Source organism: Triticum aestivum, chromosome 1D (assembly GCF_018294505.1).
Source record: "Triticum aestivum cultivar Chinese Spring chromosome 1D, IWGSC CS RefSeq v2.1, whole genome shotgun sequence".
In the NCBI taxonomy this organism is placed as follows: Eukaryota; Viridiplantae; Streptophyta; class Magnoliopsida; order Poales; family Poaceae; genus Triticum; species Triticum aestivum.
Genome location: NC_057796.1, coordinates 307,473,405 through 307,495,825, shown reverse-complemented (window position 1 = coordinate 307,495,825; position 22,421 = coordinate 307,473,405). Strand labels below are relative to the sequence as shown.

Genomic DNA, 22,421 nt, shown 5'->3' with positions numbered 1-22,421 from the left:
TAATCTAATCTGTTTTCTGGTGCGCGTTTAGTAATTTTGGTTGACTGACCGTGCTGCACCGAGGAAAATAGGACGCGCTCACGTCCGCAGCCCCTACAATCACGCGTGAGGCATGCGAAAAGAATGCTGATCGCAATCTCCTCAATTTGTGCGGTGCCTTGCTCAAAAGAACTCCCCCCACACTACCCACGCCGCCTACCTAACGCCCTAGAGCGCCGCCACCTGACCCGTCCTATCATCTTCCCCACGCAACGGACGACCAGAGGAGGTAGAGCCGACGTCTCCCTCATTCACCTACAGCGACGACGAGCTGCGACGACACCATCTCGCCGTACACGCTCCTGATCTGGACGGCACCGCCGACCCCGTGGCCCTCCTCCCCTGGTTATCGGATCCAGCCGAGATTCGTCATGTCTGTTCATCACCTTCTCGCGCCTCCCACACCGGCCTCCATGGTTGTCCTCCTCTGCACTCAAACTCTGTCTATAAGCTTCATGTGCATCAGCGGGTTTGAGCCGACGATCTGGATCAAGTAGGTCGCAGGAGCTTGCCGGCAACACCCGATCTTTGTTCTTCTTTGAAGTTCGTCTGAGGTGATTTCTTCTCTGGATTTTTTTTTGAAACATTCAAACTACATTTTGAAATCGTTCATGCTAACTGAATTTTATCGATCCTACATTCATGAAAATTTATGGATAAGACAATCGTGGGTGTTTGCTTTCAGACGTTCTGGTGTATCAAATCCCTCTGAACATCAATACATTGAGGTTGAAGCGCTGCCAAGATAGTTGGCATTCACGCTGGGGAGGAATCAGATCAGCTCAATCATCTCCAATTAGTCTTCTTTCTTGCTATCCAGGTCTTAAATGAGCAGACAGTCTTTAAACAAAGGATGGATGGGAGTACACGGTTTGGACTCCGCTGCAGAATGAAACAATTTTGTGATACATAGTTTACAATTTTCGGAACTTAACACAGGAAGGTTCCAGTTGCGCTTCCAATATACAATTCTGATTAGTATTGTCTCATGTTACTTCATCATCCCCTTTTGTTCTTAGACTTGGAGCGTTTATTCCCACAGGCTGTATATACTGCTATTGTGAACGTACCTATTTTGTGAAATTTTGGTTAAATTTGGAAGGGTCTCTCTATGCCACATCTAGATGTGATATATTATCTCACATCTAAGCTGACATCATCCTGTAATCTGTCCCCACTTGTTGACAAACAACCAGCGTGGTTGCTTCCGATCACCCCCGCACAGTCGACGCTTGTTTGCTTGTGGCCTATTTGTTTGTATGTGGGCTTCCCACCTCTTCCAGTCCAACTACCCCCGCACGCTGGACCTTTTTGTGTTGGGCTTGTTTGTTTGTTTGTTTGTCTCACATGAGAAAAGCAACATGTGTGCACGGCCCTGGCCTTGTTAGTAGGAAAAAAACAGTAGCAAAATTGAAGCTTAGGGTGGCTCAAGAAAAGTGCAAAAACCCAGGCAGGGTTTAGGCAGCTTTTCTGTTGCACTTTACACCTGCACACCAACTGTCCAGTGGCCACCCCACCCCACCCTCCCCACCCCCCGGCGACTCTTTCTTCCCAAATCAGTACCAATCCCCCAACCCACCCTCCTCTTCCCCATGCAGCCGCCATGGATGAACTACAAGATTGAGGACAACAGAGTAAAAATTGGGAGGTTGGCTAGAGGAAGAAGACAAAGTTGGAGGAGGAATCATGTCGGACACTTGGCGTTCTTACCAGGGTGAGTTTGTAGTACAAGAAATTGTCCTCTCCTTTTAGATCATTTCTCCTTTCACATGTGGGAAAAACACACACCAGAGTTCAACTAACGCATGCTGAAGTTCAGAAAAAATCAGATCAAGTAATTTGCTAAGCAGACCATAGGTACAAAGAACACACAGACAACATTATGTTTGACCCAAGCACACTATGATTAAGTTTCAGAAAACACATAGTTAGCACAAGTGTTATTTAGTTTCAGAAAAATAATTGTTCTGGCCCTAAGAAACTGAACATAGAAAAACTGCATTTTACTGTCTTTTGCATGGTCAGATAGGTTGTTTGTTTTTATATGTTGAGCTTAATGCGTGTGCTAACTGAATAGTGGTAATAATCAAACAACTCCTTGTTCCAGTTTATTCAGAGTGTGTTTGTTTCCATTTATCCAGAGAGAAACTACTTTGAAAATGAAAAACAAGTCCTTGTACTAGTGAAGTAGAACAACCCATCAGAAACAGAACAATGTAGGACAAAAATGCTAGCCTGATACCCCTAAGGAAAATAACTTATGGATTGCTCCTCCATTTTCATACAAACATTGGTGTGAATAGAGTATAATATTAAAATGTTGTACAGCAACATAAATGTTTTTTTTTGACAAAAAACTGTTGTCTGCAGGAAATGAAGATAACTATACATGAGACTACATTGGAACTCAGGTATGGATCTCTTATTCACAAAGAACGAATGGGACCATTACAAATTGACAGCAAAAAAAATATGAAACTTACTGATAAATTTTGATTGCAGCTCCCAGTACCCAGAAGTGATGTTTGAACCAAGGCTTTTTCAAATGGAAGACAGTGGACAGCAATACCTGCACATGATTCCACCTTACTCGTTCACCACTCCAGTTTATGAGTTTGCAACACCATCGAATGCTGCTCTGAGTCTTGTGAGTAACAGATCAAACCCACTTGCTCGTCAACATGCTGGCCGTTTTGTTTAGTAGAAAGAAGATGTAAGTTGGTTTATTGTTTTGGATCAAATAAAAATAGTAAAAGTGCTTTTGAAGAAAAAATCATGAAATTTATGTTCTCTCTGTCTAGTTGATATGTACCGTATCTATTTCAAAATTTTAATCCCCATAAAATAATCAAAAATTGCAGGCATTGGCGTTGAATGAAGTCTTCAGCAGGAACATCTCATACACAGAAATGCTACTAGCTGCTGACTCCGAGGTTTGAACAAATACACATCTAGGGTGTAGCACTTCAAAAATTCTATCCTACTTATGTGGTTCATATAACAAAACTCGATGATTGAAAAAAAATAAAAGAGTGAGCTTAACTTTGTTTTGTGTTGTGCAGGCTGCATTTTTTGGTTCACCACAATAAATTGTTATCCCGTTGGTGCTGAGGTATGATCAGAAAACAGGTCACTTCTGTAAACATTAGGATAAAAAAAAGTGTTAAAAAACTACAACACTTAACTAAAAAAACTTATGTTGAAAGACTAATAATAGTAGCAAAAAAACATCTATGTTGAATAAAAAAAAGTGTATTGTTGTTTTTGTCAACAAAATTGCAGAATGAAACATTCATGTTGACTGGACGGAGTACAAGGCTAAGTGAGCAAAAAATGAAACAAAAACTATGGGCCCACAATTGTGAGTCGATGGTGGACTTGCAACTGGGCTATTACAACTAGACAAACACCACAGTTGCGAGTCTAGGGTCGGCTTCCAACTGGGGCTATTACAACTAGACAAACACCATAGTTGCGAGTCGAGGGCCAGCTTGCAAGTAGCATCAAACAAAGAACCCGGTTGCAAAGGCAAGGGTCAACTTGTAAGTGGCATAAAACAAAAAGACCCAATTGCAAGTCGAGGGTCGACTTGCAAGCGGCATCAAACAAAAAAACGTAGTTGCAAGTCGAGGCTTCACTTGCAAAGTGGAAATGAAACAAAAACTATGGGCCCACAATTGCGAGCCGATGGTGGACTTGCAATTGGGGCCATTACCACTAGAGAAACACCACAGTTGCGAGTCGATTGTCGGCTTGCAAGTGGCATCAAACAAAGAACCCGGTTGCAAGTCGAGGGTCCACTTGCAAGTGGCATAAAAAATAGAAGACCCAGTTGCAAGTCGAGGGTCAACTTGCAAGTGGGATCAAACAAGAAACCTATTTGCAAGTCGATGATTCATTTGCAAGTTCGAAAATGAAACAAAAACTAAAGGCCCACAATTGCGAGCCAATGCCGGACTTGCAACTAGGGCTATTACAACTAGAGAAACACCACAGTTGCGAGTCCAGGGTCGGCTTGCAACTGGGGCTATTACAACTACACAAACACCACAGTTGCGAGTCGAGGGTCGGCTTGCAACTGGGGCTATTACAACTACACAAACACCACAGTTGCGAGTCGAGGGTCAGCTTGCAACTGGGGCTATTACAACTAGACAAACACCACAGTTGTGAATCGAGTGCCGACCTGCAAGTGGCATCAAACAAAGAACCCGGTTGCAAGTCGAGGGTCGACTTGCAAGTGGCATCAAACAAAAAGACCCAGTTGCAAGTCAAGAGTCGCAAGTCAAGAGTCGACTTGCAAGTGGCATCAAACAAAAACCCTAGTCGCAAGTCGAGGCTTCACTTGCAAGTGGAAAATGAAAAAAAAACTACGGACCCACAATTGCGAGTTGATGGTGGACTTGAACTGGGGCTATTACAACTAGAGAAACACCACAGTTGCGAGTCGATTGTCGGCTTGCAAGTGGCATCAAACAAAAGAACCCAGTTGCGAGTCGAAGGTCAACTTGCAAGTGGCATAAAACAAAAGATCCAGTTGCGAGTCAATTGTCGGCTTGCAAGTGGCATCAAACAAAGTACTCGGTTGCAAGTGGATGGTCCACTTGCAAGTGTCATAAAAATTGAAGACCCAGTTGCGAGTCGAGGGTCGACTTGCAAGTGGCATAAAACAAAGGACCCACTCGCAAGTCGAGGGTCGACTTGCGAGTCGCATCAAACAAAAAACCTATTTGCAAGTCGAGGCTTCACTTGCAAGTTGGAAAGTGAAACAAAAACTACGGGCCCACAGTTGCGAGTCGATGGTGGACTTGCAACTGGGGCTATTACAACTAGACAAACAACACAGTTGAGAGTCAAGGGTCAGCTTGCAACTGGGGCTATTACAACTAGACAAATACCACAGTTGCGACTCGAGTGTCGACCTGCAGGTGGCATCAAACAAAGAACCACATTGCAAGTCGAGCAAAAAGACCCAGTTGCAAGTGGCATCAAACAAAAACCCTAGTTGCAAGTCGAGGCTTCACTTGCAAGTGGAAATGAAAACAAAACTATGTGCCCACAATTGCGAGTCGATAGTGGACTTGCAGACTGCAACAATTACAACTAGAGAAACACCACAGTTGCGAGTCGATTGTCGGCTTGCAAGTGACATCAAACACAGAAACCCAGTTGCGAGTCGAGGGTCGACTTACAAGTGGCATAAAACAAAAGACCCAATTGCAAGTCCAGGGTCGACTTTCAAGTGGCACCAAAACAAAAGACCCAGTTGCAAGTCCAGGGTCGACTTGCAAGTGGCATCAAAACAAAAAACCTAATTGCAAGTCGAGGGTCGACTTACAAGTGGCATCAAAAATAGAAAGACACAGTTGGGAGTCAAGGGTCGACTTGCAAGTGGCATAAAACTAAAGACCCTGTTGCAAGTCAAGGGTCGACTTGAAAGTGGCATCAAACAATAAACCTAGTTGCAACTCGAGGCTTCACTTGCAAGTTCGAAAATGAATAAAAAAAGACGGGCTCACAATTGCGAGTTGATGTTGGACTTGCAACTGGGGCTATTACAACTAGACAAACACCACCGTTGCGAGTCAAGGGTCGGCCTGCAACTTGGGCATTACAAACTAGACAAACACCATAGTTGTGAGTCGAGTATCAACCTGCAAGTGGCATCAAACAAAGAACCCGGTTGCAAGTCAAGGGTCGACTTGCAAGTGGCATTAAACAAAAACACCCATTTGCAAGTCAAGGGTCGACTTGCAAGTGGCATCAAACAAAAACACTTGTTGCAAGTCATGGCTTCACTTGCAAGTGGAAATGAAAACAAAAACTACCGGCCCACAGTTGCGAGTTGATGGTGGACTTGCAACTGGGGCTATTACAACTAGAGAAACACCACAGTTGCGAATCGATGGTCGGCTTGCAACTGGCATCAAACAAAAGAACCCAGTTGCAAGTCGAGGGTTTACTTGCAAGTGGCATAAAAATAGAAGACCCGGTTGCTAGTCGAGGGTCGACTTGCAAGTGGCATAAAACAAAAGATCCAGTTGCAAGTCGAGGGTCAACTTGCAAGTGGCATGAAACAAAAAACCTAGTTGCAAAGTCGAGGCTTCACTTGCAAGTGGAAAATGAAACAAAAACTATGGGCCCACAGTTGCAAGTCAATGGTGGACTTGCAACTGGGGTGTCGGAGTAAATGGCCACGGGTAGCCTAACCGACTACCCATGGTTCTTCAAAAATTATCAGGCCGATTGAGCCTTCAAGCGTTCGAAGCATTGGGCCGACTTCCCCTGGCCGACTACCCCAGGGGCCGACTCTCCAAAGGCGACCCGGCCTTGGTAACCTCCCCCAAGATAGTTGCGAGATGGCCGACTCCAGGAAGCCGGCGCCAAGAGGACCGACTTCCAAGAGCCGGCCATGAAGCGCGCCGGCTCCACAAAGCCGGCCAAGACCGCACCCACCAGAACTACGCCCACATAATGGTGACAAGACGGGGTGTGGCCACAGTGCGGCCCACTACCCCCGAAGCCCGAGGCAGGCATGGCCACAGGACGCCGTACGGGCCGGCCACCTCCCGTTCGGCTCGGCACTGTAGCCATGCTGGCCTCAACGTCATCCACGACAGGCGCCAGTACGGCCCACGGGCGGCGGGCCCCTTTTGCCAGAGAGAGGCGCGAAGGCGGCCCGGCCTCCCCCAGTCGGCCAAGGGCGTAGCCGGCCCCCAGAAGCCGGCTACCCCCTCCCTCGAAGCATGCGCCACATTAAGGAGACAAGACGAGGTAAGGCTACAGTGAGAGCCCTCGAGGCGGCACACTGTAGCCACGCTTACCTCGACAAAGCCCTCGTCATCAGAGGCGAGGCTACAGTAAACAGCCGCCGATAAGACCCCTAGGCAGTGGGGCCGGCCTGTCGACCAAGAGGCCGGCAGCCGGCGGGCCCCAACGGCCGGCGGAGAAGCCGGCGAGCACAGACACTGACGACTGGGACCCGCGCTCAGCCGGATTACAATTGTACCCCCAGGGGGTAGGCCTATATAAACCCCCCGGGGCACCCATGCAAAGGGTTGGCTTCTTAGAGTTACACTCACACCATATAGAGAGGGAAGTGAGAGCTAGCCTTGCTCTTCTTCTCCCTTGAACCCGACAGCTCTAGGAGCATTTGTAGCTACTCTTTCTGATCTAGTGATCATGCGGAGACCCCGCAGAGTAGGACTAGGGGTGTTATCTCCACGGAGAGCCCCGAACCTAGGTAAGATTCGCCGGCGTGCATGTCTTCGCCTCATCCCATTTCCAGGCACCGGCGACGTCTTACTGGCTCCCAACATGATAAGCCACCCGTTGGCATATGTCGCACCTACCACTCGACATTTGGCGCCCACCGTGGGGCCAGGTGCACCGTCGTCCGGAGACCTGTTCTGGACGGGAACCCTCTTCCTCCCCTGCGAGCGCAGCCAGCCTGCTGCGCCCGATGGCGTTTTCCCCGACGCGCTGCAAGGCGTCGACGACGCCTGCGCAGCGAGCTGCCTCGCCGATCTTCTCGGCGAGGCTCGCATCTCCGACGAGCCTGCGTCCGACGCAGGCACGGACTACCCCGAGAGTCGCCTCGTCAGCCTCCTCGACCAACTACACGTCTCCAGCGAGCCTGCTGCAGACTTGGAGTCGGTCGGCTCCACCGACCCGATGCTTGTCGATTCCGACACGGCATCGCTCGACGCCTACCCCTCCGACGTGGTGGTCTTCGACGACCCTCTTCCTCGAGCTGACAGCGGCAGCAGCGCTGTCACCGAAGTGTTGGTCATCAGCCACGTCGCCAACTCGGGCGAGAACGCCCACGACGCCCTGCAAGCGGCGATGCACGACCTATCCGTCCCCATCCCGGCCGACGCCGATGCCGAGACCCTGGAGGCACGCCGCCTCGCCCTCATCGCGGAAGGCCAGAAGATAGCCTCCATGAGACGCCTCACCGAGGCCCACCAGCGCGAAGTCGACCGCGCCGCCGCCTAGCGGCCTGAGCCGAGCCGGCTTCGTCCAGAAGCGCGGCGCGGCTATCGCCAGCATGCTGGGGGCAGATCGCCCCGTCTACGCCACCCCGCTCGAGAATCTACGAGCCGCCCAGGCGGCCGCTGAAGAGCTAAATGGGCTGGGAGCCGATGAGCTCCCCTACATGACAAGGCGGATCCAACAGCTGATTGACGCGGCTGCAGAACGGCATGAAGCCGGCGCCCGCGCTGATAGTCATCCCCCGCGCCGGGAGCACGCCGCGACGTCCCGCTCGCCGACTGCGAGCGGCACCCGCCAGAGGAAAAGACAAGGAGCCGGCTGCTAGCCGCAGCCGGACTCGTATCACCATCGAGCGCGACGCGGAAGGCCGCCCTCGAGCGGTGGAGCGCCAAGGAAATCCGCTTCCTCCCCTGCCTCGAAGGGAGAGACGTCTCACCCCGCCGCCCGTCACGCACCCGACTCTTGGTGACCGACTAGGCCGCCGAGAAGGAGTCGGCGAGAACGACGCCCGCCACCGGATCAACCGCCTTGTTCGATCCATGGCGCTAGAAGAAGAAGACGATGTCGGCCCGCCATGCTTTGGTCCCCGCATCCGCGACGAGCCCTTCCCCAAAGGGTTCTCGCTCCCCAGAGACACGCCCAAGTACAACGGCTCTATGAAGCCGGAAGATTGGCTCATCGACTACTCCACTGCTGTCAGCATAGCCAACGGCAATCGGCGCGTGGCCGTGAAGTACGCCCCCCTCATGCTGCAAGGCACGGCGCGCACCTGGCTCAACAGCCTCAAGCCCTGCAGCATCAACAGCTGGCTGGACTTCACGGAAGTCTTCGTCCGCAACTTCACCAGCACGTACAAGCGGCCTCCCAAGCCTCGCCAGCTCTCCCTGTGCGTCCAAGGGCCCAGCGAGTCGACCCGCGACTACCTCACGCGGTGGGCCGAGCTCCGCAACTCCTGCGAGGGGGTGCACGAGGTTCAGGCCATCGAGTACTTCACCGCCGGGTGCCGAGAGGGCACCCTCCTCAAGCACCGACTCCTCTGCGACGAGCCGGCTACCCTCGACGAACTCCTGATCATCGTGGACAAGTACGCCACGGCCGACTCCTCGATGAAGACTGAGCTCCGATTGGACGCCTCTGGGAAGGTGCTCGCTCCGGCTCCCAAGACGCCGGCTGGCGACTCCAATCGGCGCCCCTACCAGAACGATCACAAGCGTAAGGCCCCCATGCCGCCTTCCACCAGTCGGCAGGTGGCCACAGTAGAAGATGAGCGGCCCGAAGAGCGGCCCGCTCCCAAGAAGAAGGGTGGCAAGCCGGCTTGGCAGCCGGCTTTCTCTTACGAGCAGACTCTTGACGCCCCCCTGCAAGTTCCACAGCGGCGCGAAGCCGTCCAACCACACGACTCGAAAATGTCACTGGCTCACACGAATCTCCAAGGGCGAAGGGTTGCTGCCGCCTCCGCCTCCCGGCTCGCCGCCTCCAGCCCCCCAGCAACCGGCGGCTCGGCCGGCAGTCGGAGCCATTCAAGATGAATTCCCTGAAGAGCACGCCGCCTACGTCGTCTTCACCAGCCAAGCCGAAGACAAGCGCAGTCGGCACCGTCAGCATCAAGAGGTCAACGCAGTCGCCTCTAGTGCCCCCGAGTTCATGCACTGGTCCGAGAAGCCCATCAACTAGAGCCAGGCTGATCACCCAGAGGTGATGCCATCCCCTGGCTCCTATGCACTGGTCTTGGATCTCACCCTCGCGACGGAGAGGCGAGCTGCTCGATTCTCCCGCGTCCTGATAGATGGCGGAAGCAGTATCAATATACTGTACCGCGATACCATGGAGAAGCTGAACATCAAGGCGAAGCAGCTTATGCCAAGCCGGACCGTGTTCCATGGCATCGTCCCCGGCTTGTCTTGTTCCCCGATCGGCAAGATCAAGATGGATGTTCTCTTCGGAGACAAGGATCATTTTCGCCGAGAAGCGATCTGGTTTGAAGTAGTGGATCTGGAGAGCCCCTATGATGCTTTGCTTGGCCGACCTGCTCTGGCCAAGTTCATGGCTGTGCCCCACTACGCCTACCTGAAGATGAAGATGCCGAGCTCGAAGGGGATCATCACGGTAGCCGGCGACTACAAGAAGTCCATCGAGTGCGCCATGGCCAGTAGCCGGCTGGCCGAGTCCCTCGTAGTAGCAGAAGAGAAGAAGATGCTGGAGCGGGTTGTGGCCATGGCTGGCAAGCAGCCGGCCCTGTCCCCCAACCCCAAAGATTGTGATGCACAGGGCTCTTTCCAGCCGGCCAAAGAGACGAAGAAGATACCTCTGGACCCGGAGAATCCGGAAAGGTTTGCTGTCATTGGGGCAAACCTGGACAGCAAATAGGAAGGTGAGCTCGTCGACTTCCTCCGTGAGAATCGAGACATTTTTGCATGGTCCCCAAAGGACATGCCGGGTGTCCCGAAGGATTTCGCCGAGCACAAATTGCACGTCCGAGCCGACGCGAAGCCGGTCAAGCAGCCCCTCCGCCGACTGTCCGAAGAGAAGCGAAGAATCGTAGGAGAAGAAATAGCCCGGCTCCTCGCCGCTGGCTTTATTATGGAAGTGTTTTTCCAGAGTGGCTTGCCAACCCAGTTCTGGTATTGAAGAAGAACAACAAGTGGCGCATGTGTATAGACTACACCAGCCTCAACAAGGCCTGCCCCAAGGATCCGTTTGCTTTGCCACGGATTGACCAAGTGATAGACTCCACAGCCGGATGCGAGCTGTTGAGTTTTTTGGATGCCTACTCAGGGTACCATCAGATCAAGTTGGACCCAGCAGACCGCCTGAAAACTGCCTTCATCACACCATTCGGAGCTTTCTGTTACCTGACTATGACATTCGGCTTAAGGAATGCCGGTGCCACTTTTCAGCGTTGCATGCAGAAATGCCTCCTCAAGCAACTCGGCAGAAATGCCCACGTCTATGTAGACGACATTGTGGTGAAGACAGAGAAGCGTGGCACCCTGCTGGAAGACCTCAAAGAAACATTAGCCAACTTGCGCCGATTCCAAATCAAGCTCAACCCCGAGAAATGCGTGTTCGGAGTACCAGCCGGCCAGCTGCTAGGCTTTCTGGTCTCCGAACGCGGCATCGAGTGCAACCCTGTGAAGATCAAGGCCATCGAGAGGATGGAGATTCCCACCAAATTGCGAGATGTGCAGAAGTTCACCGGGTGCTTGGCCTCCCTAAACCGCTTTATCAGCCGGCTAGGAGAGAAGGCTCTTCCCCTGTACCGACTCATGAAGAAGTCCACTCACTTCGAGTGGAATGACCAAGCCGACCAAGCCTTCCACGAGCTGAAGAAGATGCTGACCACTCCGCCTGTCCTGGCGGCACCGACTGAGAAGGAGCCCATGCTCCTCTACATTGCCGCGACCAGCCGAGTGGTCAGTACAGTAGTCGTGGTCCAGCGCCCGGAAGAAGGCCGAGCCCAGCTAGTCCAGAGGCCGGTGTACTATCTAAGCGAAGTACTATCCAGCTCAAAACAGAACTACCCGCACTACCAGAAGATGTGCTATGGGGTGTACTTCGCCGCCAAGAAGCTGAAGCCCTACTTCCAAGAGCATCCCATCACGGTCGTGTGCACCGCCCCGCTGGCCGAGATCATAGGCAGCCGGGATGCATCCGGCCGGGTGGCCAAGTGGGCCATTGCGTTGGCACCATACACAATTTTCTACCAGCCCCGCACCGCCATCAAGTCCCAAGAAGCTGAACGGGCCGACTGCCGTAACATTCATCACCGACATCACTACTCGGTACGGCGTGCCGCACAGCATCATCACCGACAACGGCACGAACTTTGCCAAAGGAGCATTGGCACGTTTCTGCGCGACACAGGGTATCCGACTGGACTTAGCGTCCGTTGCCCACCCGCAATCAAACGGCCAGGTCGAGCGAGCAAATGGACTCATCCTCTCCGGCATCAAGCCCCGACTGGTTGTGCCACTGGAGCGATCGTCCGGCTGCTGGCTCGATGAGCTGCCGGCTGTCCTCTGGAGTCTGCGTACTACCCCCAACAAATCAACCGGCTTCACTCCATTCTTCCTTGTATATGGTGCCGAGGCTGTCATCCCAACCGACATCAAGTTCGACTCGCCTCGGGTCACCATGTACACGGAGGCGGAGGCCAAGGAAGCAAGAGAAGACGATGTCGACCTGCTGGAAGAAGGCCGGCTGTTAGCACTCAGTCGGTCCGCCATCTACCAGCACGGGTTGCGCCGCTACCACAACCGCAAGGTCAAGCCAAGATCCTTCCAAGAGGGCGACCTTGTGCTTCGGCTGATCCAGCGAACAGCCGGCCAGCACAAGCTCTCGGCCCCTTGGGAAGGCCCCTTCGTCATCAGCAAGGCACTAGGCAACGACTCCTACTACATGATTGACGCGCAAAAACCAAGAGCACGCAAGAGGGACGACTCCGGCAAGGAGTCGGAGCGACCATGGAACGCGAACCTCCTGAGAAGATTTTACAGTTGAAAGCAGTATGCATCATGCTACCCTTTTGTATTAAGTATGAAACAACAGGCTCCCCGAGGAGCACTCGGGGACTGCCTTGATTTATCTATGAGTGACGAGTGTCATATCCATGAATGTATTATTACATTTGATTTCTTGTCTGGCACCGGGTTCGACTAGTCGGCCCGGGGACTGGCCGCCTTGAGCTATATTAGAAGTTCTACCTGAAGTCAGACAAGTAGTGTGCCGGCTCCCGAGTCCTCTCTTGTTGAAAGTCGCAGCTCGAAGAACCGACTGTCCGACTAGCAAGAACCAAGGCAGAAAGGATGCCCACACGAAAAACGGCTAAGGACTAATGAACCTATATAGCGAAAAGACGGCCTCCAACCACGCCTGCCGGCTGTCAGAACAGCCGGCTGGCCGGCTTCCTAAACACTTAGCTCTAATCCAACAAAGCTAGAGTACTTGCCCTCCCAATCGGCCAAGCACTTCTCCAGCTACAGATTGCAGAGCAACTGTCTGTATGGGGAGGCGGCAACCAAGGGAGGGCGGCAAAGGAAACAGCAGAAGGATGAAAAGCAAAGAACAAGGAAAAGCCAAACACATGCATAGTCATATATACACATAAAGCCCTCAACAGGCCGGCAATCGACATAGTTCGAATACACCCCCAGTGGGTGGAATTGTGTAAACTTAACAGAATATTGTTCCAAAAGTGACAAGACAGGAAAACAAAAGACAGAAGACTAGACTAAGGCGCGGTGCGTGAGCCGGGTTGGTCGGTGGAGATGCCGTCGCCGGCTGAAGGAGTGGCCGGCTGGCGGGTCTCGGCTTGGTCACCACCGGTGGCAGGCGACGCGCCCGCGCGTGACGTGGTGCTGGAGACGCGGTCAGGCTGAGGCTGGCCGGCCGCCCCACCATCCGGCCCGGCGTCTTCACCCTCCTCCTCCTCCTCCTCCTCGCCCTCGTCGCTGGAGTCGATCTCCTCCGCCGAGTCTTCGCCGTCTGCTGGGTTCAGCCCGAACCAGTCCTCTGGCTGGGCAACACCGTTATCATCTACCTCAGGGGCGAAGGCACCGGTGTCGGTGTAGTCGGCGATCGCCGAAGCCCGCCGGATGATAGCCGGCCGCGCCGGCTCCAGTTCCGTGTCGGCTTGCTGCCGCCAGGCCAGCTGGTCCAGACTCAGGCCGGGATACCAAGCCTTGACGAACTCCAGCGCCCGCCTGGCGCCGGACCGAGCCGCCGAAGCCTTCCAGGCTTCAAAGCGGCCGACTGCCACCTCCAGCCAGTCGGCAGTCCGACTGGGGGTGCGGGGGACCACTTCGCCGGGCCAGAGGGCGGCCAACACTTGCGCCCCGGCACGCTGAAGCCGGCGGAGCAGTCGGTGAGCCGGCTGGAGGCGGGCCTGGATCGCCAAGAGCTGCTCCTCCAGCGAACGGCCAGCGTTTGGTGCAATCTTGGCGCCAGCCTGCCTTCGTGCTTCGCGGCGGGCCTCGATGATCTGGTTGGCGGCGGTAGAGTAGCCAGGGAAGTACTCTGCGCAAGAAAGAAAGAGAAAGAAGAGAAAACACCAAGTCAGAAAATGAGCCAAAAGCGGCAGACGGCAAGAAAGCACGAAGAAGTAGGCGGCTTACCGTCAACCAAATCTTCGATCTGGCCATAGCCATTGATCAGAGTCTGCATTGCTTCGGCCCAGCCAGCCACCTCTGTCTCATACTCAGCCTAGAGGGCGGCTTCGCGTTCCTGCACCGCCTTTAGAGCCGACTTGTGGCCCTCCTCCTGGTCGGCCAACCTCTTGGCCAGGCGGTCACGTTCCTGGACCAAGGCGGCAAACTCGGCCTCCTTGGCACGAAGGGCAGCCTGAGACCCTCCCAGCTCTGCCTCAGACTGGCGTTGGCCGCTGCAGGGACGGCAGGAAAAAGAAGAAACAATAAGAGGAAGTCGTCAAGGAAGATCCGACCCGACTGCTCAGCAGTCGGCTCGAATCTCGGGGACTACACCTAGTGGGTGCGCTGACGCGCCCCCACGTGAGATAAAGGACAAAGCACCTACCCCAGCTCTCAGTTAGGTCGGCGGTCTTCTGGGTCAGCTCCCGAGCCTGGGAGTTGAAGGCAGCCGCGCGAAGATTGTGGTAGTCCTGCAAGACAGGTAGAAGAGCGAAGTAAGAGCAAGAATGGCAAGACTAGATCCACTAAAAAGTTCCAAGCCGCCTGCTCAGCATCCGACTCAGAACTCGGGGACTACACCCAGTGGGTGCGCTGACGCGCCCCCACGGAAGAAACCAAGATAAAAAAGAAGCAAGATAAGAAGACTAACCCGGATGGCCGCCCGCGTCGCAAGGAACTCGTCGGTGTACCGCCTCAGCGCCGTAGCCTGGGCTTGGAGCCGGGTCCGGACGTCCTGCGCGGCCACGTTCATCACGGCCGTCCCTCCGCCTGGCGTCCACCCCGAGGTGGCGCTGGCCGCCTCCACATCCTGGGCCGACGAGCTGGAGCCCGCGGCCGGCTGCGGCTCTAATGCAGCCTTCTGCGGCTCTGACGCGGCCTTCCCCGCGCGCCGGCTTGGCGGCGTCCGGACCGCCAGCTCAGTCCTCGCGGCCGGCTCGCCCCCCGCCGACTGCACAGGCGGCAGATCAGCACGGCCGCCTTGAGCCGTCCCAGTCAGCGGGGTCGGTGCCGGCGCCCTCTCCAGGATGATGACGTCGTCATCCCTCTCCAGCCCCGGCTGGTCACCGCCGGCTTCTCCTAGCGGGGGCTCCGTGGCCCCAGGCGCCGCGACGCGCAGTGGGTTGACCAGCAAGGCCCCCTCCGCCATCGCCGCAGCCGCAACCTCCGCTTGGGCCTTGGCCGCGGCGGCAGCGCGCGCCTTCGCCGCCTCCTCCTCCTGCACCGCCTTGGCGGCGGCCGCCCTCAACGCCTCCGCCTCCCGCGCCTCCCGCTCCTCTCGCGCCTCCCGCGCGTTCCGCTCCGTCGCCGCCTGAAGGTCGACACGGGGGTCCACGCGGCGAGTAGTGCTCCCGGATCCTCCCAGCGACCCAACGATGGAGGCGGCTGCAGCCCGCTCGAGCGACAATGGAGCTCTGGTTGTTTGGAGAAAAAGACAAGGATTCAGGAGTTACCAGAGAAAAGAAAAAAAAGTACACGAAGGAGTATGTACTTACGCCGACACCGTCTGCGGCTTCACCGCCTTGCGGAAGCGGGCCGCCTTCGCGGCCGCCTCCTCTTGCCTAGTCGCCGCTGCCCCGCCTCGGGGCTTCTTCGGCCGATTGCCGAACAAGCCCGGCGCGACGCTTTTGGCCGCCACCCTGAGCAGGCGGCGCGGTGGAGGAACCCGCGCCGTGGCTAGACGCCGGCTGGCGGCGCGGGACGACTTCAGCCTCGTCATCGTCCGGCCAGTCGTCGAAGCTGACTCCAAACCCGGAGCCGCCTGCCTCGCCGCCGGCTGGCCACCGCCCGCCTCGGTGTTGTCGTCCATAGCGGCTGCCCCCAAGTCGGGGTCCTCCAGGTCGTGCTCTGTCCGGTCGGGGACGAATCGGTGCTCCGCGTCCGACCCGCCTGCAGGCCGAAGAAGAGGGCTCTGTCGAGACAAGCCGACTAGTCAGAGTCGGCCAAAAGGAACTCGGCAATAAAACTAAGAACAGAAAAAAGAGACAAGGAGAGCATACCGTGGGCGGCGGATGGGCTCGACAATATGGCTCCTTGCCGAACTGCCACTCTGCGGAGAGTTTGCAGTTCGCAAGGTAGTTCACCATATAGGCCACCTCGTCGTGCGGCATGTCCTTGGTGCACATCCGACTCGGATCGAGCTGGCCGCTCATCTGACATATCAGATGAGGGCGGCTCTAGAGCGGGAGCACCTGGCGCGTGACGAAGGCGGCCAGCAGGTCGGGCCCCGACAAGTGGATCATCACCCGCAGTCGGGCGACAGCTGCGGCTCCAGCCGGCGTCAGCGTCACGGCCCGATAGGACCACTGGGGCCGCCTGCCCGCCGGTGGGCCGGCTACGTAAGCCGGCAGATTGACGTAGTCGCCCTGCGGGGCGACGTTCTTCACGTAGAAGTATGACTTTTGCCATAACTTCACCGACTGGATCAGCGTGATGACGGGGAAGGGGTTGTCGGCAGCCACCGTCCGCATCGCGATGAAGGCGCCAGTCTGAGCCGGCACGCCTTGCATGCGCGTGCCCAGCTTGGACTGGAAGAACTCCCCCCAGAGCTCGAGGGTAGGGAGGACGCCGAGGTAGCCTTCGCATAAGGTGACGAAGGTGGACAGCAGCACCACCATGTTCGGGGGGAGGTGGTGCGGCTGGAGTTGGTAAAACTCGAGCCAAGAGCGGAAGAAGGCGCTCACGGGCAGGCCGATGCCGCGCAAGAAATGCGAGCGGAAGACTACCCGCTCGCCTTCCCGCGGCTCCGGCGTAATCTCCGTCTCCGGCGCGAGACAGACCTCCACCTTGTCCGCGCCGGGCAGCCGCCGCGTCTTGCGGAGGAACTCGACGTGATCTTCGTGGACGTTGGAGCCGTCCCAATCCCCGCCATACTGCATCGTGACGTGGGGCTGGCGAGAACGAGCGCAGCGGCGGAGGATCGAGCGGTGGAGCAGTGCAGCGGCGAGGCGCTGTTGCAAGAAAGGGCAGAAGGAAGAAGATGGCGGAAAGGGAAGGGGCGTGCGAGCGCCTGCCGCTCTCCCCCTCCCCCTACTTATAGTTTCGCGCAAAGGAGCCGGGTAGGCGGGGCGTGGGGCGAGACGTGGGATTAACTGCCCCACTCCCCCCACGCCTCGCGATTATTACGCCCTGAAGGCGTGCCGAAACTGCCGTAGGAAGGTGTGCGGCCGGTTTCGGGCCGCAAAGAATCCGCGCCTGGGCCCGGGCGTAGGCGTGGCGGGCCCCCGACCTGCGGCGACGTCCCGTCGCGCGCGTGGGCTGGCAGGCTTTTTAGCCAAGAGAGGCCACGTGGTTCGCAGGCGGCAAGTGGCTGGCCCGCGGCCCGGGGCACGCGCCGGCAGGCTCCCGCCCTCCGACTCCAAAAAAATTCGCCGAAACGGCGCACCCAACCGAAGCCGGCTCTCAGCTGCCAGCTCGTCAAGAGAGGAAGCTGACCGAGCTTCTTGACTCCCACCCAACCTCGAAGCTCAATCAGCTTCGAGGACTACTGTCGGAGTAAATGGCCACGGGTAGCCTAACCGACTACCCATGGTTCTTCAAAAATTATCAGGCCGATTGAGCCTTCAAGCGTTCGAAGCATTGGGCCGACTACCCCAGGGGCCGACTCTCCAAAGGCGACCCGGCCTTGGTAACCTCCCCCAAGATAGTTGCGAGATGGCCGACTCCAGGAAGCCGGCGCCAAGAGGACCGACTTCCAAGAGCCGGCCATGAAGCGCGCCGACTCCACAAAGCCGGCCAAGACCACACCCACCAGAACTACGCCCACATAATGGTGACAAGACGGGGTGTGGCCACAGTGCGGCCCACTACCCCCGAAGCCCGAGGCAGGCATGGCCACAGGACGCCGTACGGGCCGGCCACCTCCCGTTCGGCTCGGCACTGTAGCCATGCTGGCCTCAACGTCATCCACGACAGGCGCCAGTACGGCCCACGGGCGGCGGGCCCCTTTTGCCAGAGAGAGGCGCGAAGGCGGCCCGGCCTCCCCCAGTCGGCCAAGGGCGTAGCCGGCCCCCAGAAGCCGGCTACCCCCCTCCCTCGAAGCATGCGCCACATTAAGGAGACAAGACGAGGCAAGGCTACAGTGAGAGCCCTCGAGGCGGCACACTGTAGCCACGCTTACCTCGACAAAGCCCTCGTCATCAGAGGCGAGGCACAGTAAACAGCCGCCGATAAGACCCCTAGGCAGTGGGGCCGGCCTGTCGACCAAGAGGCCGGCAGCCGGCGGGACCCACCAGTCGGCGGGCCTCAACGGCCGGCGGAGAAGCCGGCGAGCACAGACACTGACGACTGGGACCCGCGCCCAGCCGGATTACAATTGTACCCCCGGGGGGTAGGCCTATATAAACCCCCCGGGGCACCCATGCAAAGGGTTGGCTTCTTAGAGTTACACTCACACCATATAGAGAGGGAAGTGAGAGCTAGCCTTGCTCTTCTTCTCCCTTGAACCCGACAGCTCTAGGAGCATTTGTAGCTACTCTTTCTGATCTAGTGATCATGCGGAGACCCCGCAGAGTAGGACTAGGGGTGTTATCTCCACGGAGAGCCCCGAACTTGGGTACGATTCGCCGGCGTGCATGTCTTCGCCTCATCCCGTTTCCAGGCACCGGCGACGTCTTACTGGCTCCCACCATGATAAGCCACCCGTTGGCATATGTTGCACCTACCACCCGACATGGGGCTATTGCAACTGGGAGGCATGAGAAGTTTACCACCAAGGTTTCATCCACATGGCGGAAAAACATGCCGAAGCTCTCGCTGTTGCCCACATCGCAATGAGGAAAGCAAACTGGGCACACAATCCTGGTTCATAGCAAAAAGAACCAAAAAAATAGATGGGACCTTCAAAAAATATTTTTCAAAACAGAAAAACAAACATATAGATAAAAGATGTCGTACTGGCATTTCGGGATGCTAAAAAAACATCCTGATAATAACCTATATAAAAACAGCATCAGCCTAGCAACTGAGGGATCATACCGATGGTTACGCTGACAGAAAATGCTGTTAGACCACTAGTAAATAAAACTCTTGTAATGTTTTCAGTTTATGTGATTATCATTTCCCATGCATTACTATTCATCTATAGTTACCCAACTGCAAAATTCCAAAAAAGAAAACAGAGGCAAAAAAACCACAGCTCTTCTCTGTTTTGTGCTCGCAACTCGACAACAGATACTTACTTGTAAACCCTTCGGAAATTGGTTTCTGATTGTAAATCCTTGGGAAATTTTAGTTTGTTTTACAAAAAAATACATGCAAATAATAAACACTACATACAACATAATTAGATAAGCCTGTTGGGTCCCCATTTGGATGAGCAAAAAGCACCAGGCACGTAGAATACAACTGCACAGGAGCATCCATCGCTCTGCACGCAAAAACATGAAAAATGGAGATACATACCAGTTTTCTACCATTTCCCATTCTAGTAGAAAATTGTACTTCAATCTAAAAAACAAACAACTACTTAACTCAGAGACATTTCCCCTAAAAAAATATCTAAAAAAACAGATTAGTTTTGTTACAATCTGTCATCTAAATCAAAAGTGTAGAAGAAGAAATGTTAGTAGAATATACATGAACGTAATGTTGCCTCTACCTAAAAATTCAGTTTAAAACGAACATAAAACTCCTATTGCGGCTCTCTCCTCCATCTTCGGTCACAAAATAATCGCCGCCGGGAGGAATCGCTGCCCCAGAGAGGAAACAGGCAAGCGGGGTGACAAAATACTAGTGGATGAGGATGAGGAGGTGGAACAGTTCCTGAATGATACACTCATTTAGGCAAATACACTCCACTTAGCTGGGCTGTGAAAACGCTCGCTGTCGACAAACAAAAAAGGCCCAGCAGCCCAACAACGCGAGAAATAAAAAAGACAACAGCCCGCCCCAACTCGTAAGGAGCTGTACACGGCCCGCCGCCTGCGATAACGAGGCGCGAGCTAGCGAGCAAACAGAACAATTACGTGAATCTTAAAGATAATAAGGACCCAATGGCCCAGGACTTAGATATGAGATAGCTATTTCACATCTAGATGTGAAATAGCAAACCTGAATTTGTAATGCATGGCCTGTCAGCTTATATTGTCTATCTTGTCCAGTTGTAAGCCCAGCTACTCTAATTATGACAGATGTATTTGATTGAAAAATAGCACGAGCTTACAATTCGCAAGCATGTGATTTGATTTCGCATGTTTATTTGACAAGTCTGGCTGTATTTGGTAACCTATTTTTAATTTTCAATTTCTTTTAGGGGAGCGGCCTATTGTTCATTATCTCTGATAGTTTACGGACACGGACGGTGGCGACCATCTTTCACTACCCGACATCGCCTTGGCCAGCTGCAGAAACCTAGCACCGTTGCCGATTCGTCTTGGTTCGTCTCTCTTCCTTGCACTTTGGTTTCAGTCATAGGCTTCTTGTGAGGATATATCTTGCTTGCAAGGATGTTTGTTCTAGCCACCACGAACCAGAACTGGAGTGCAACCCTGTGCGTCGTCCCCTTTCTACTTAAGTGAGATTGGTTCCCTTCGGGGTTGCCTTTTGCCATTTGGAAAACTTGTGATTCTGAACCTGTGACTCTGCTCTTCTCCTCTGCCCTGAAACTCTGAACCTGCTGCCCTCTTTCTTCTCTGTATTCTACTCTCTGTTATCTGAATTCTGTATCCTGTGAAGATAGAAATACCAATTTGGTGGGTGTGGATGCTGATTCTGAACATAACTGTATCGAATTACTCTGCTGCATTGGTGCCTCAAGGTACTATGATTTCGGCTGAAAAGTAGAATAATGACTCTGCGGGACATGTATATACATCTCTGCCTGCCATAAGTAAGCATGCAAATAAATTTCGGTAAGCAGCAGCAGACATATTCTTTGAATTTTGTACCTAATTAAACGAACAAAATTTGAGCCACTGTATTCTTTCCTACAGTACCTATATGTTATTGTGCTTATTTGGTAGATGTTTATTAGGTATTGCTATAAATATGATGCACTCGGTTAGAAGGTTCTCGAAAGAGTGGTAACTTATTATAATGGCTTTGCTAAAGAGTTAAACAACACCGTGTTGGTTGATGAGTTGAATAACATTATATTATTTCATGCAGCTCCATTACTGCTGTCAAAGTTATATCGTATTTATCTCATGGAATAGTCTACATCTCTAGAGCCTTAGCCTATTTTCAAATTTGTAAAGATACATGATTCCATTGTAAGAAGCACCCATTTTAGAGACTTAAATCACAACTTTTCTTTAATTTGGTTAAGTGAAACTAATGATTATCATTTAGTATGCCCTGTTACACACCATGATTGGAGCATGGAGCTCACTGGAACTGCATGAAAGCTGTAATGCTATTTTATTTATTGAATTTACTTATTTTGGTAATGGCACCCTCTGATGTTTATTTTAGATCAAACATGTACAACTCAATGCGCACACACAAAGGTAAGGCTCTTCAGATCCTGTGGTAGCAGCATGATGTCTCCAAGGAGGGATTTTTGAGTTCTTGTGAGGATTTCTTGGCTCCAACACTGGGTGTGAGGATCTCTGAGATTGAAGATATGCGACCGCACACTATGTGACAATCGGTTTAGAATGCCCTGCATCCCTTGCTAAATTATTTGACAAACTATAAACATCTAAGTTACTTGTTCATGTGTGCATTTGAATTTACATAGTTGTTGTAAGTAGGGAGAGTGGACTATTGCACTGTGGTGTCTCAACAATAACTCAGTATGGCAGGACCATAGGAGAGCATCCTGGCTCCTAACTTGTAAGGAACCAAACTGTTACTTGCTTCTATGTGATTGAACCGTGTGCTTACACCATTTTTCTTGTACTCTCACCTGACCAACAATTTGACTGTGGCCTAAGAGTCAGCCACCAATACGAATTCATAAAAGTTTGAGGTATTTGTATTTTTGGCCGGGAATAATTGTTCGATTGAGCAGCTCGAAGATGGGATCGATGTCCTTTTTGACGGAAAGATATTCTAAGCAGGAAGACACTCTGCATCCTACACACTCCTTGGAGCACAGAACATATTGGGCTGATATGTATTTAATTAGGGTGGGCCTTTATTATGTTGGTTTTTACCAAATTGGTATAATTTCGTATTAGTAAACAACCTTTATACTTAGGGCAATATTTCTAAAAGCATTCACAATTAGGTGCATATATATGGATAAAGTAATGTTAAAAAGAATTTTAAATATATTAATCTATAAGATCGCGCGTTGCA

At 53.4% G+C, this 22,421-nt stretch overlaps 1 long non-coding RNA gene across 1 annotated transcript; it reads left to right on the top strand.

The window, feature by feature from the left end:
- The first annotated feature begins 200 nt into the window (after positions 1–200).
- LOC123168975 (uncharacterized) lies at positions 201–21,937 on the top strand. Its single transcript, XR_006484585.1, has 7 exons — positions 201–593; positions 725–1,753; positions 2,410–2,450; positions 2,542–2,686; positions 2,901–2,972; positions 3,102–3,151; positions 20,431–21,937. It is a non-coding gene; the product is annotated as an uncharacterized lncRNA (long non-coding RNA).
- Positions 21,938–22,421: the final 484 nt, after the last annotated feature.